We start from the raw sequence: 15,289 nt of genomic DNA on the forward strand, positions 1-15,289 counted from the left end.
CACATAAATTGCGTATGTTTGCATGGTTATATTAGAAGGTACTCAAGAAAGATACTGAAGCTATTTTTAAGAAGTTTTTCTTCAACAGTAACTAACACTGTAGCAATTGGTTTGATTAAATGTCTCAAAATAATTAAATACACTACATTTTGTTTTGCTTTATGGCATAAAAAAATATGTCCATGTTTGAGACAGTAAATGAGCTTCTGAGTAGCACTGAAGACAGTTTTTGTTGCATATGAAACCTTGAATGGCTAAGTGCACAGTACTCTTTTTATATGCATGTGCGAAATACAATTTTTTCTTTTGCTTAGATTTTCTAGTCCTCTGTGTGTATTTTTGTATTGTTATTACTATTATGAAAGACCAAAGAGAGGAACTATAGAGCATTTATAATCAAAGATGACATCAATTTTCTCAATAAACATGCAATGAGTTCATTACATCAGTGATTTGAAGATCAAAATTGTTTCTGAAAAATGTTGATTTAGTTTTCGGTTCCCACCTTTAAAATAACTACTGAAATTTTGTCAGAAATTAATTATATAGGAACACATATTGCCCAACTAATATCAAAATACTTGAAGTTGTTTTGACTCATGGGAACTTGGGTTTTTGGTGATTTTTTAGCCAAGGTATGAACCTTTCCAATGTCTTTTTCTTCTCTTATGGTCAGTCCCTGCAGTTTGTATAGTGCAGTCACTCCTTTGCTTAGTAAACCTCTTGCCTCCTGGGAACCTCCAGAGTTTCCTGTGACATAGTCCAGCCAAAGTGCTCGAGCACACAGGGCAGAGCACAACGTAGCCCAAATAAGGCTGGAATTTCCCAGAAGGCTGGGAAAAGACAGAGCTAAGTGTTTGACAACCCATTTCTTTTCAGCATTGGAGCAGAAACAAGATTTTTGTCAATAAGACCTGCGTTTCAGTTCTTTCAGAAGCCTTGATGATTTATAACAAAATAATGATTTCTCTGGTATCTGTTTGACCAGAACATACCTCTTATACCATTCTAACAATATTTCCAAAGGTGCTTGGAAATAAGCTCAAGCAAGCCTTCAGGAGAACCAGCAAAGCAGAGGTAACAAATTCAGACTCCAGCTCATTAAGCTGAATGTGTGCAATGAGACTGACACAAGCAAATTGTTCTTGACATTTCACTCTCAGGCCATAGTTTAAGAAGAACTTGTGGATTCAATGTACTTTGGACCACCATCCCACTAAAATCAAAAACTTTGAACTAATCTAAGAGCCTATGCCATTTAGACTAGCAATATTCAACTAAAATATATGCAATAAACTAATCCTGCAGATATGCTGTTTGTTCTGTGTTGCAGTTTTGTGGGTTGAAGATGAGATTTCAAAAATTTAGGGCTTAAAACCTATATAAATGGCTACTTGTTCAGAACTGAAGTAAAATGTAATACAGACTACAGCAGGCAACTGGAGATGTAACACTGTCTATTCAGATATGTAGGCCTCATTAAACATGCTAGCATTGTAATAAGACAGGGTGATTCTACGCAATTGAAAACTTATCTCCTTTCCACATAGCATTTGTGCAGAAACAAAGCAACACAGCAATTTCCTTTCAATATCTACCCTGTATGCCAGGAACACTGTATTTTTCCTATTACAGGCTAGGTTTACTATGTGACAATTAAAAACAAATAATAAAAAGGACGTTATATATGAAAGAGGCAATTTATACATTATACAACACTGAATTTGTATATCCAGCAAGTGAACCTAGGTTTTTTTATCTTGTATGAGATAGATTTTTAATTACAGCAGTGTTCGTTTTGGGGGGTCTTATGAATTGACCCCCATGGATTGAGCATTCATATATAATGTTTTTCAGAGTAATGTAATTGAGAAGAAACTCATCAATCAAGCCTACTCTCACTCCCTTCAGAACTTCAGTACATAGACCCCATGCAGCACTGGGAGGAAATCCCTAGTCAGGAAAATCTCACTTAAGGAAACTACTGGTCATTTTTGGTGTGACCGAGTAGCCAAGCCTACATCATAGCTCCAAAAGAGCTCAGTTGTGTCTTTCTGTCTGTGCTGTTCTTCTTTGTTCCATTAACAACAGTTAAACATGAATATTTATTTTGTCAACCATTTGATTGTCTGGATACTGCAACAGGAAATTTGCATTCCTGAACAGGCACAGCTGGAAACAATTTAAGAAAGAAAGATCCTTCAAAAGAAGAGAAGAGAATTTAAGAAGCATATGGATGCCCAGGTTTACATGATAATCAACGAAAGCATGCTTGTTCCTCCTCTTTTGTAAGGAGCCACTTCACACTCCAACCAGAGAGAACATCCTACAGTCACTCTGCAGGAAGCTTGCTTTCAGAAATGATTTGCTTAAACTCTGAAATGTAAAAAAGTCTTCCAAAATAGATACAACAGTTTCTCAGATAAGACAGTTAAAAATAAATAAATAAATAAATCTTGAGTAAAGACCCAGTCTGCTAAATTCATACTAGTGAGAGTGAAGAGATTTTCTTTAAGATTATTCATCCAGTCATTTAATTTGTTGAAATTAAATCTGTTTGGAAGTATAGCTCTGAAGTCAAGAACATAAAGAGTAGAACAAACCCTGAGCCAAACCACGAAGGGAGATATATGAAAGTGCCAGAAGAGGCAAACTGAAACAGTTCAATGAGAAACTATGAGAAGATCCACATAACTGTGCATGGACAGGAGACTCAATGAAACCGAAAGCACAACTAATTTAAGGTATTTTTGCTATTTCTTTTTGATGCCCATATATGAACTTGAAACCTAGTCAGGAAGTCTTTGGTCAAACTGAACCATCTTTAATTTCATTCAATTGAAAAGCTGCATGTGAAAAAGAGCAGAGCATTGCTTGCAAAATTTGGACCTTGTGTTCAGTGAATGACAGGATATGAATCTCATATGCTGAGCTATTCCTAATGAAGAAGCAAAGGAGCTCACACATTTCCCAACTAAATTAAATTGAATGCTGTTGGTATCACTGTCAAATATGCCGTTTCATCTTCACACTAATTGCTGCAGCCTACCTTAACAAGTTGGTGGAGGCCATATACATATATCCTATATAGCTGCTCACAAGGATGCTGGCCCATTTGGCTGCTAGAATTAAGATTATTGCCATTTAAGGACATTTCCACTGAAATGAAGCATCTGTCAAGCAGGAATTGAGTGCACTGAACACGAGAACTGTGAATGAGTCAGCTAGACAAAGAGCTTTAATATTATGTCTTTGTACTCTTTATCCAAAGCAATTCAGATGGGATCTTACCTTTGACCATAAAAATTATAGTATTTATGTATTTGTTATCTAATACATTTAATCTATTTCCCTGTTAAGTTAAAAAAAAAAAAAAAAGCATGAATATTTCTGTAGGTGGCCAATTCTCACATCTGAGGAATCACTGGTTTCAGCAGCAGCACAACTGAAAGTCTCAGAGGGTATGAAAAATTAAAGGCATCAGAGCAGCAGATATAACTATTTTTAGGTATAGGGTTTCCCATATTGCCCTATTTCCACACTTTCTACAGCCACCTTCTCTGAAACCCAAGAGTCACCACTGCAGTTTTTTTTCTAACCCAAGTGTGAGCATTTCTTTTAAGCTCAGAGGTATTGCACAAAATATCAAAGAAGTAAACCAAATATGGTATTAATCACTCACTCATGTAGGTCCAGAGGAAGAAAAGTATGAATCTTTTTGACTGATGAAATCAAGTTGCAAGCCTATATGTTAGAAAATTAGTTACATTTCTGCTTTTCAATGATACATTGTTGTGAGTTTTCAAGAGGTTCTCTGATGTTTTAAACAAGAAATAAGTGTGATACAAAAATGTACCATATCAAACCATGCCTTACACACATAGCAGGACAGGCACTGTCCTACAGCACCAGCTTTCCTGAGCTCAAGACCAATGGATAAGCTATGTATGAAATTGCACGAGATAAACTTGCTAACAGCTCACAAGCAAGAGTTTAGTCATTGCAGAAATTTTCCCCTATATTGCACAAATATTGAAGACACTGTAGAAACAGGAGATGGCTAAACGTATCTGACTTGTTACTCAGAAGATCATACAGCTGGATGTACTACTTACCTTCACCCACTGGAAACTTGTTGCCAATTTACGTAGCATATTCCACACATTTGAAAAGTCACTTAATGACACTGTGACAACAGTGCAGATGCAAGCTTTCTACTGCCACTTATCCAGTACTTCAGCTCTGGCTGCAAAGAATGAAAAACTTCATTTGAAATCCAATGCAGTGTCAGTACCATAATAAAAGAAAATTCAAGTCTAGCCTATAAACTATCACAGTAGCCCAAAGAGAGTTTAAAGACTAGCAATTAAATAATACTTATATGCCAAAAACAGAATTAATAAATAGCTTTTACCTTAACAGACTTACTATTGCAAGAATGTTCCCACAACTAAAATGCTGGAGGCCATCTCAATATTCCTTCACATCTTTTTTGTTATCTCCTGAAAAAACATTTCTACAGAAAATCTGTTCTGGGAACATTATCCAATGCAAGACACACTGGAGGGAAAAAAAGAGTAACAGCTGCAGATACCATTAGCCAACACAACGTGCTTTGAACATTTCTAAGTGCTCTAAAGGCATACTAGAAAATTAGTATTTTTACCATTATGACAGAGAAGGAAGTAGATTATTTTAGTAAGTGGAACCACCACTACATTAGAGAATATATATCTGGGATAAGGCATTTGAAAAAGAAAATGAGTAAAAGGTGCTTCTGTAAGAAGTTCATCTGTGGTTATTTCAGTTGTCAAATTGTTTGGTGAATGGGATAGTGCACTGAGACATTCTGTATAAAGGGCACAGAAACAAAAATAAACCAGCTAAGTCACTTCTTATGAGTTGAGGTTGGTCTTCTTGCATTTAAACAAAAAGGTTAAGAGTGCTCAAGTTTGAGGGGAGCATGCAGTTCTTCATCATTCTAAGTATTTCTGACAATATGTTTTCACACAAGTAAAAAAAACAGCTAACGTGACTGAATGTCAGAGAAATACTCAGTATTATCTACTGTTATGTACCAATGATACTGTATTTCTGATTCTACTTGATACCTCAATAGACTCTTAAATGGGTACTAAATGAATCCTATGACTAGGATTCATTTTAGCCAAGGAAATCAGGCTAGGTTACCCAGGACTTTCAAACTTCTTAATTGATATTTTTAAAGGAAGAATTACTGCACAATAGCCTCTGCAATTTGTGTTGTTACTATTTAAACATGGATGTCCACGTATGTACATCCAAATCAGTAATTTTTTTTCAGTATTAAACTGTTAAAGCTGCCTCATCCATATTGATCCTCCATTCTATACTGCCTTTCCACCCCCATTCAAGCAATCGAGTTTTACTGGCACAAAAATAGTTCAGCAGCACAGGGTCAATTCCAAAGTTACTAGCAAAAGCATTCAGGAGAAATGGATAAGCATTGTCTGAGTATTAGATATTCAATATTGCAATATGACACTTAAACATATTTCACACTTAATCCACCAAAGGAAGACATAAAACCACATTGCCAATTGTGTCTGCAGATATGTTAACTCGCTGTTTTAAAAATATGTCATACATGTTCATCAAAAAACACATTCCTAGATAGTGAATTTTACTGATAAACTCAAAGAAATATGGAATGTTTTCTGTGATGAGAGTCCCTAATACACAAAGCACTTGGTTTATTAAAATATTCTACATACGCAACATATTTATGCAATTTGCTATGATGTGCATATGGCATCTTAAATATGTTAATTCTGGAAGCAAATTATTATTTTTTTTTTCACAGAGGACCCTTTTGAACTAATTCACAATTCATCTGAAGGAACGAAAAGAAAGACTACAACTGAATAAACTTTATTTTGATATTTCGCTCAATATCTTTACAGATGACATCTTTGCAGATGACTTCACAGTTCAAGGATTCTTTTTGCCCAAGATAATTGAAGTTGCTTAGATATGTATTTCTCAAAATATCCTCTTACGTATACCCATGGTCTAATTTTTTACAAGATCTGCTTTTGCTTTTAGAAGCAGCAAATATAGTTGGTAATAGATACTACCACTCTTCAACCTGATCTGCTACACTATTAAGCTTTATCCTGTATGTATACCTGACCACCAGACAGTGAAGTGCCCACATAAATAATAATTTAACTGTCAAATAAAGGTTCCATTTTTCTGCTACACTGCATTTAAACAGACCTCAGAGGTTATAAATCAATATTTTTTGTAGTTCTAATCATTAGTTGAAGCAAATAAATCTTCATATTAACATCAGGCAAGGAGAGAGAAACTCCTGCAGATATCAATTTTCAGGAAAACCATAATTTAAGACTGCTGAATGATTTCCATTATTAATACAGCACAAGAAATAGTTTAGCTGGTTAATTTTGATACATAGATACTAGATATTACCCCTTTTACTGTATATTATTTTCCTTATTTTCTGCTATAGTTGAATATGGCTACAATAATACTAACTGCATAACCTTTAAAAAGGGAGAAAAGGAAAACAACCGCTGTATTTACAGAAGACTGTTTCAAAGGCCAATTATAAGAAAACTCAAAAAAAGAGCCATTAAACAGTTCTAATGCTCCAAATAGACTTGACACAGTGGCACTTTAAATCAAATCTTCTAACAAGATTTTTTTGAATATAAAATAAGCCGTGTCTTCAGAGCCGGTTTATACAAAGTGACAAGTTGAACAATTTTTGAAATGTTGCTAGTTAAGAGGGGAAAAAAAAAAGCCAACCAACCCTATTGTCACTATGGTAATTATTTCACAATGCCTGATGTTAAATGGGCAGTCCTGTGGCCTAAGAAGCAGCTGAATCCTGCATTGTCCTTGCATGATAAAAAGATTTGAGAGTCTGAAAAGCAGAGGAACGGAATCTCACAGCTTCTTAGACTTTGCACTGAAAGGGCCATTGTAACATCATCATAAATCCTGGGCTCCCCAGGCACTTGACAACTAAAGCAGTGGACAATAGAATTCTTGTGTTGAACAAAACACTCCTTGTCTGCCAAAGGGCTTATCTGCTTCATTTACAAATGTCTTTCATTGTACCAAAATAATTCCCTATTAGAAAAACTATTAGGAACAGAACTAAATAAATATTCACAGCTTTGTGGTCTGTTTGGCAAAATGAATGAACTAATACAATCAAGGAGCATGCAAAATATGAGATTTAAATCAAGGAAACCCTAAACAACCCCAGACCTCTCTTTATTTTCCTCTCTTCATTTTCCCTCTTCCTGATTGCATGGAATTACACTGAATATATATTTGTCTCTATAAAAAGGACCTGGGCTATATCACACATTAAAAGAGAAGAAAAAATTTTGAAATCTGCAAAGATCTTGGGTTGGAGCAAAATAGTGTCCAATGTTCTTTTAAAGTTAAGTATTTCCAGATGAGCAATTACAAAAATAAACTTGGGGACATATCTGACAGTTCACCGAAACAGAGGCAAAATACTTAACAATCATAAAGAGATTAAAGCTGTGGGTTTATAACTACATATGTTTGTTTAGGTGCTGAGAGACACAAGGGGCTCAGATTTTGAAACAAAATTGTGGCCACATTATTACAACTTTTTTTTCAAGAAGCTCAATGAAAATTCTGGCAGCTAACATAAAAGTGAATGAGAGAGAACAAAATATTCTAGAAATACATATTTGCAACTTTAAAAAGTGTTTCTAACATTCAGAATTCCATTGCAGTGGATTTCTACATAAACAGTTATTTGATTACAACTCACTAGAAAAGTGCTTATGGAACAACAATTTCTACCCTACACAATTATTAAGACAAAAACCTACCAATCTGAACTATTGCTCAAACAATCAACACTGACCATATCCAAAGCGATAAAGTAATCTGTATGGCTGAATCAAAACACAGAGCAGTTGAAACTTCTTGACTGAAATACTGATCATAAGTTATTATTCAAATCCAATATAGAAAAAATGCTTTTACACAGCTCAGGAAAATGGCTGAATTTTTTTTTGTTTGTTTTACTGTGCCTAATAATTACTTGCCTAACAGACATACAAGTATTTCTAAGCTGCATATTAAACAGATATTCAAGTGGGAAAATGAAATATTCAGAATGTACACAATGAAAAAACATCAATAATGTTAAAAATACAAGAAAGATTCCAACAGCACGGAAAATAAAAATAACATAGATTTAAGCTCACAACCACCAGATGACAGAATAGAAGATTTAGGAATATGTGAGCTTTCCGTGGTTCTAACATGAATTTGCAGTGCCACACACCACTTAACGTTCAAGCCATTTCTAAAAGCACACTGTAAAAGATTTCACCTATGAAAAATGTAGTTATAGGTACAAAAATCAGAGGAAAGAGGCCTGAATTCAGACCTCCCACATGCCAGCTGAGTATCTCTACTGTTTGGGCTCAGAGCTTCACCATTTTGCCTCTCACGTCTCACGCTCTCTCCTCAGTGACTAGTTATACTTATATCTTTAGAACAGTGAGATTCTGTTTTAACAAAGAATTTAAACCTAACTTCCCATATGCTATTTTTTGATTTTTGCTGTTGTAAGCTACGCATCACCAAAACTCTCCCCTCCCCACCCCCCGAAGATGCATCACCTGTATAAATATAGTTTGCATAAAGTTACTCTGATCACTGGTCAATTCACAATTCAGGAATATGTATTTTAATTTATTTTTTCATTTTTAAACAAAACATGTTTCCTGCCAGCTCTCCATTTCATTCCAGCTCCTACTACATGATACACAGCCACACTGCACTGTGATATAGCCAGCAGTCTCTGCTTCAGTCTCTTAGTGCAAAACCAGCATTTAGCCCTGCTAGTGAATATATATATATATATATATATATATATATATACACACACATGCATAGAAACACATGTGCCTTGACTAGGGAGGAAGTGTCCTTGGCTATGTATAAATTGTTCCTGCAAGCTATTATTTCAGCATCTAAATAAGCTTATGCTCTGAATCACCTTCCAGGAGAATCTATCTTTTTTCCATTTACTACAGGCAGCTGAGTTCGGTAATGCGAATCCCTATGTGCAACAACCAACACAGCATCCTAGAATACTTTAGGTGGAAAGGGACCTCTGGAGGTCATCTGGTCCAACTCCAGCACTGAAAGCAGTGCTAATTTCAAAGTTACTTTAGATAATTAAAGCTGTCATTTCATCACTGTTAATAGCTGGTATTTGCAGCACAACCAAGTGCACTCCATGTGGACGTGAATGCTCCAAGGACGTACCATCATAGGCTGAAAGACAGACAAATAAAAAGTCATAGAGTAAAGAAAAGAGCAAGCACTGAATCTGGAAGAATAAAAAGACAATTGTGTATAGTTTGCCTTATAAATATATATATGCATGCGATTTCAGGGCCTACAGGCAGGTGAGCACCAATGCCTTTGATGACTGACCATGTTTCAGGGTCGGGGGGATGTTGGTACAGCTCTGTGCGTGCTCCTAAGCACCCAGAGCCCCCTGTGCTGAGCAGCAGTGATGGAGGAGCACATATTTCCTCTCTTACTGGCTTCCAACACCACAACACTTGAACTCTTCAGTTTGTTTCAATTACCTCCTGGTTTTGAGGTGAGAAATTGTTAATACTCGTATTTTACAGTATGGAGTTAAGTCCCAGAGAAGTTAAGTGTTCAACCCATGATTTGCATATTGAAAACATATTTTGTTAACCAAACAGTTGTGCCATCTCCTCTCTCCTCCAGAAGGAAAGGAGGACCTCACCATGCAGCAGGGACGCCTTGTGGTAACGCAGGACACATGAGGAAAGGACAAGGCCCGAGAGCTGCAGAGAAGGCTCCACACAAACAAGGCTCAGTTCAAAGCCAGTAAACAGACCATTTCTCTTTCTTATGAACTACACCAATTTTATATTCTATTCTCAAGCAAAATATTTTCCCCTGGTGTTCCCTTGCCTGCGCTGTTGAGCGCAGGCTGACATTCAGCAGGGTGCGCTGCCCAAGCAGGGAGCCGGGAGCCGGCCGGCCTGCAGGCTGAGGGAAAAGCTGTCCTGAATCCTGTCAGAAGTGAAGGCCACGAACGATGGCTGAAATTAGCAAATTAAAAGGCAGAAGAGCTGCATGCTCTCATAAGAGACAAAAATACATATTATCGCTTTTCTGAATACTAACAGGCTGCAGACTAAAGCCCAAATCTTGTGTGCCCAAAGCCAAATTAAATAGCAGTAAAAGCAACATTTCACATGGGCACACAATGAACAAATTAACCCCCCATCTAAAAGCTCTTTACAGACCCCATGCACACCCAAGCCCTCTGCTCACCTAACACAATACAACTTCATCAGTTCCCCTCCTGCTTTTGGGTCACAAGTGCCTGAAGGTAGGTGATAGGCCCTTAAGGATAAAGTCTGTATTAATTAGCTTCATGCTGCTCCAGTCCCGTCCTATCCAGGTACTAAGAATACAAGTGGATTGGGAGGCCTGAGGGCAGGTATGTTCTGTCATTTTAAATATCATAAACCAAGCCCTCTATTTCCATGTTTCCAACTTCTCTGAATTTCTTCTAAAAATTGAATTTGGAAGAAGAGAATCCACAGCAAGTAGATACATAGTTTCTATCCACGTGCCTATACAGATATACACATAAATAAATCTTAATAAAAATATTTTTACACCCTCATGCATAAACAGATCTTCCTGTGTACCATACTGTATACGATTTGAATTTCTTGGATTTGGGAAAAAAAAAAAAGCATAAGACTCTTTATATTTGCTGTCTACTAGATTAAATTAAGGATATATTCTTAAACCACCACCATTAAAATGCTCATATATATTCCCTCTTGAATAAGCATATACATTAACAGCCTACAAAACCAGTTATTACCACTGCAAAAAAAAAAAACAAAACAAAACAAAACAAAAAAAAAGCATGTGGAATTGCTCTAAAACCTTCTAAGTCATTCTGGAACTTATCTTCCCCCAACAGTAGATGTCAGAGCCTACTGGAGTGGGATCTTGTCGTCATGGAAAAATTCTTATGGCAAATTTTCACTACAGATTTTTGGTTTGTTTGTTTCCTTCCATTGGCACATTCACTAGTGCTTTTCTTCCACTACACACAAATGGCCAGATCCTTCTGTAGTAATCAATAGCAAAGCTGTAGCATGGGCCATCTTCATCAGCAATTGGTGCTCACTTTATCATATCTTTCCCTGCTGCCAATTTCAGTAGACTGTTTTCTATTTCTTTCCTCTGGCTTTCTTCTGCTCTCTTTTATCAACCTCTTCTAGTGACCTGAAAAGAAAACCTAAAAATTGAGAGCCACTGAAGTATATGCCGAATGCCCCCATTAGTCAAGCTGTAGGGGACACTCAGCACAGAAAAAAAAAATTAACCTTTCAAAAAAATCTTTCACATAAATGTTCAACAAATGTTCCTGCTGGTTCCAGTTCCACTGGAGACACCTGAGAAAAAATAGTTCTGGGACATCAGAGATACCATAAAGGAGAGTATCAGAATTCGTCCAAGAGACTCAAGAGAGACACATTTCTTTGGTCTTAGGGACATTTTTTCCTACCTTCTCCCTTTTATTAATAAATAAAGAAAAGAGGAGTTGTTTAAAGTCACCACAGAGATCTGACATTTTTGAATATCTGCGTGCCTCATTCAACTCACTGAATATCTCTGTCATCACAGAATGATACATGATTCATTCTGGGAAGCCTATTGCAAACCCAGCAAGTACTCTTCAAACATTTGCAAAGATTTTTTAAAAAGTTTAATTCAGTCTTATTTCTGGACTGAATACACCTCTTTCTCTATTCCCCCCCATCCTCTTCCCAAACTCCCGCTCATCATAGCTTGTCTAAATCTAGGGAGGATGGAGTGAGGGGAAAATGGATAGTAAACTTATTTTAGGTCAACCAAAAGGCATTCACTCTCCTTCTTTCCTACTCTTCTTTTCCTCATTTCCTTTTGTGCTTTCTCAAAGGACATTATACAGTTGGCTTCTCAATCAAGGACAAGGCAATGTCAAACACATTAATTTGTCCACGGAACATTCTTCAAGGGTTGACAAAAGAAAGCTTAAAAAAACAAAAAAGACAAGCTAAACTTATTGATTCTGCAAACAAGCTTCTTTAAATGGTGCATTTCAGTTTTCAGGACCGAACAATACTGAACAACCAATGTTTTAATACTATTCCCAACAGCATATAATTTTCAAAATGGTAAGTAAAGATACTGCGAGGTATCAATGGGTAAGCATAGGATTTGGAATACAAGCAAGCACTAGGAGTGTTCCATGATGCCTGGTGCACACTTTCTACTCACAACTAATGCAGCTTTACAGAATTGCAGCAATGTTTATGGCAAACATGATATGATTTTCCACCTCCTATTATTTCGGGATATTACACTTCAGAAATTATGATATACTAGTATTTTTCATGCAGTTATTTTGTCTATATTTGGTAGCATGCCTACAATCTATTCTCGAGAGTTGAAATATAAATGCAGATCTGTTTCAGTTGCATCATGTAATGAAGTGCTCGCAACACTGAAGTTCACAGCCAAAATTAACCAGAATATTTGACAATATTAATATTTAACATTTGTCTGCTCTTCATTATGCCTCCCAAATACCACAGAACTGTTAGTTTTCTGTTGTGTAATTATTACAATCTATGAGCAAGTGCATTATAAGGTTTCTTCAAAACAATGATTGTGAAATAGAAATATGCATAACTAAATAATAACAGAGCAAGTGCTCTCCATATTCAGGAGAAACTGCATGATTAGGAAAGAATTCCTACTGATGTCTATGGGAGTTTTGCCTGATGAATACAGTCATAGGTACTTCAAATAACAAGAAACGAACTCCAGAGTACTGTTCCACTAGCAATCGACTAGTAAACTCAGACAAACGAGAGAAGATACACTTAAGAAACAAAGAGGGTTGATAAAAAACAGACAAATGAACAACAACAAAAAAACACTAGTTGGCTAAAAGCTGAGACACTACATGTGCTGTTTGAAATAATGGGAGGTGCTGATCTCTTCTCCCTGGTAACCAATGATACAACACGAGGGAATGGCACAAAGCTGCAACAGGGGAGGTTCAGGCTAGGTATCAGGAAAAATGTCTTCACTGTGAGAGTGGCCAAATACTGCAACAGGCTTCCTAGAGAGATGGTTGATGTCCCATGGCTGTCAGCGTTCAGGAGGCATTTGGATAATGCCCTCAACAACATGTTTTAACATTTGGTTAGCCCTGGAGTGGTCAGGCAGTTGGACTTGATGATATTTATAGGTCTCTTCCAACTTAACCATTCTATTCTATTCCTCAGAAATGCACCTACTCTCTAAGTTTCAGTTGTTTTCTTTTGGGACCGCGCCAGGAATGCCCAACATTAACATAGCCAGACAAAATGGAAGACTGCACATGGAAACAACCTAATGCCTAATAAAAGTCAAAGATAACTTTATAGTAACAAAAGAAGTCTGTTAACTGTGCAGAAATGTGGCTTCTCAGCAAATGAATGGACAGGTCTCTTTGCCAAAAGATTAACTAAAAAAACATAAGTGGAATAATTTTCATACAGCAGTAACATTTTTCCTTTTCAACTGAATTGGACAGGGACAGAAGAATATTCTGGAATATTCAGAAGAATATTCCAGGCCATAACTTAAGTCTCCTGGGTGGCCTTGGGCAGATTTGCTGGGAGTATCTACACAGTATATTGCTGGCAGACGTGAGTTCCTCTGCCCAAGTTCCAAGCTGAGTTGAATCTGAATAAATGTGGTCAGCACAGCACTGAGCCCAACCCACCAAGTCCTACTGTGAGGTGAGGCATATGAGCTTGTGATCAGACCTGCTAATTCAGATTTGGCACCATGATAAACGTTTGTGTAGCTCCAGTGGGCTGAGATTCCATCTGCCAACAATAGACTTTGTCAATGTGCCCTCTGCTCCTCAGCTCCATCGCTAAACTGGAGATAATAATTAACGTCTGAATCTGAAAACTATATAGTGAAGGTAAGTTAATTTACTCTCACATTGACCGTTAAGATGCTTTAAAAGCAGAATCATATACCTGCACAATTATTAGTTAAGGTAAACCTTTTTCCCTGTGCATGCTGCAGAACTGAGCCAAAATAAAGCTGTATACATACTTTATGTTCAATTTGGTGAGCTCTCAATTTGTAAAGTATTAATAAAGATACTCATGTCTTCGTATTACCTTCAGGTTAATGAGATGTATAAGTATTTGACAACTCAACATATCTAAACAAACCTGTTATTTTGTTTTCAGAGGTGTCAGCCTTAACGAGCTTTATTAAATATGTCACCTAATAGCTTTACCTAAGAGTGTGGACAACTTTGCTTCAACAAGTTGCTGATTCTCCAGTCAACATTCACAGCAATTCTAATTATAAAGTAGTCCTTTTTAACAGACAGCATTCTGCATGCTAAATTGTGGCTGAACACTTCAGAATACTCTTTTGAGAAGTTTCAAATGACAACAATAAACTTCTTTACTCCCTTTTTAAAAAGAAATCTAGCGATTTATTCTGACCATCTCAGACAAAATGTCCAGTGTTTTCACATTATTGTTTACTTATTACTATAACTGTAGCACACAGAGAAAAAGAGGGGATGAGGAGAAATAGAGAGGAGCAAACCACAGAAACTCCACTAAATGTCGGATTTTTCCTTTTATATTTGTGTTTTATTCATGTGCTCTTTTTATGCTTTTATTTTTCAGGGCACAAGAACCTCACTGGCCACATTTGAGAAAATAAACCTCAACAACCCCCTACATCAAGACAGTATAATTTTATAAGTGGTTACATAAATTATCTTCTAAAAACTTTGTGAAGAAATATCTTGTGGTATTGAGAAATACACAATGCTGCAACTCTAAAGGTCAAGATTTCATGGTTTAAAACACTACACATCCATAAATATGGTACAGTAGACCAAATAAAAATGACCAAAAGTTGCAACTTTCAGAAACAAACTCTGTGCTGTGTTGAATTTATAAAATTTAGATGACAGCAGGGAAAACCACATACCTACACAGCACAAGGGCAAAACACCACAAAGCACCACATGCTGCTCTGCCCTTCTCTAGGCATACAATAATCAGCCATTTACCCAAGCCTGGTGCAAGCGTGGTCTTCTCAGCCTCTGGAAACACATAAACCTGGAAAGCTGTAC

At 36.6% G+C, this 15,289-nt stretch overlaps 1 protein-coding gene across 3 annotated transcripts in view; it reads right to left on the reverse strand.

The window, feature by feature from the left end:
- The window catches only part of CDH11 (cadherin 11), a 179,419-nt gene that overhangs the window by 37,596 nt on the left and 126,534 nt on the right, over positions 1-15,289 (reverse strand). The window contains exons 1-2 of one of the 3 annotated variants that reach the window (XM_050713262.1): positions 4,415-4,453; positions 4,116-4,263 (exon numbers count right to left, since the gene is read on the reverse strand). The exons of 1 other annotated variant lie outside the window; for it this stretch is intronic. The gene's annotated coding sequence lies outside the window, so the exon portion shown is untranslated. Of the gene's footprint in view, positions 1-4,115; positions 4,264-4,414; positions 4,454-15,289 lie in introns of those variants that run through there. One more of the 3 variants, XM_035543687.2, reaches the window with a different exon arrangement.

The sequence above is a fragment of the Cygnus atratus genome, chromosome 12 (assembly GCF_013377495.2).
Source record: "Cygnus atratus isolate AKBS03 ecotype Queensland, Australia chromosome 12, CAtr_DNAZoo_HiC_assembly, whole genome shotgun sequence".
NCBI classification, from domain to species: Eukaryota; Metazoa; Chordata; class Aves; order Anseriformes; family Anatidae; genus Cygnus; species Cygnus atratus.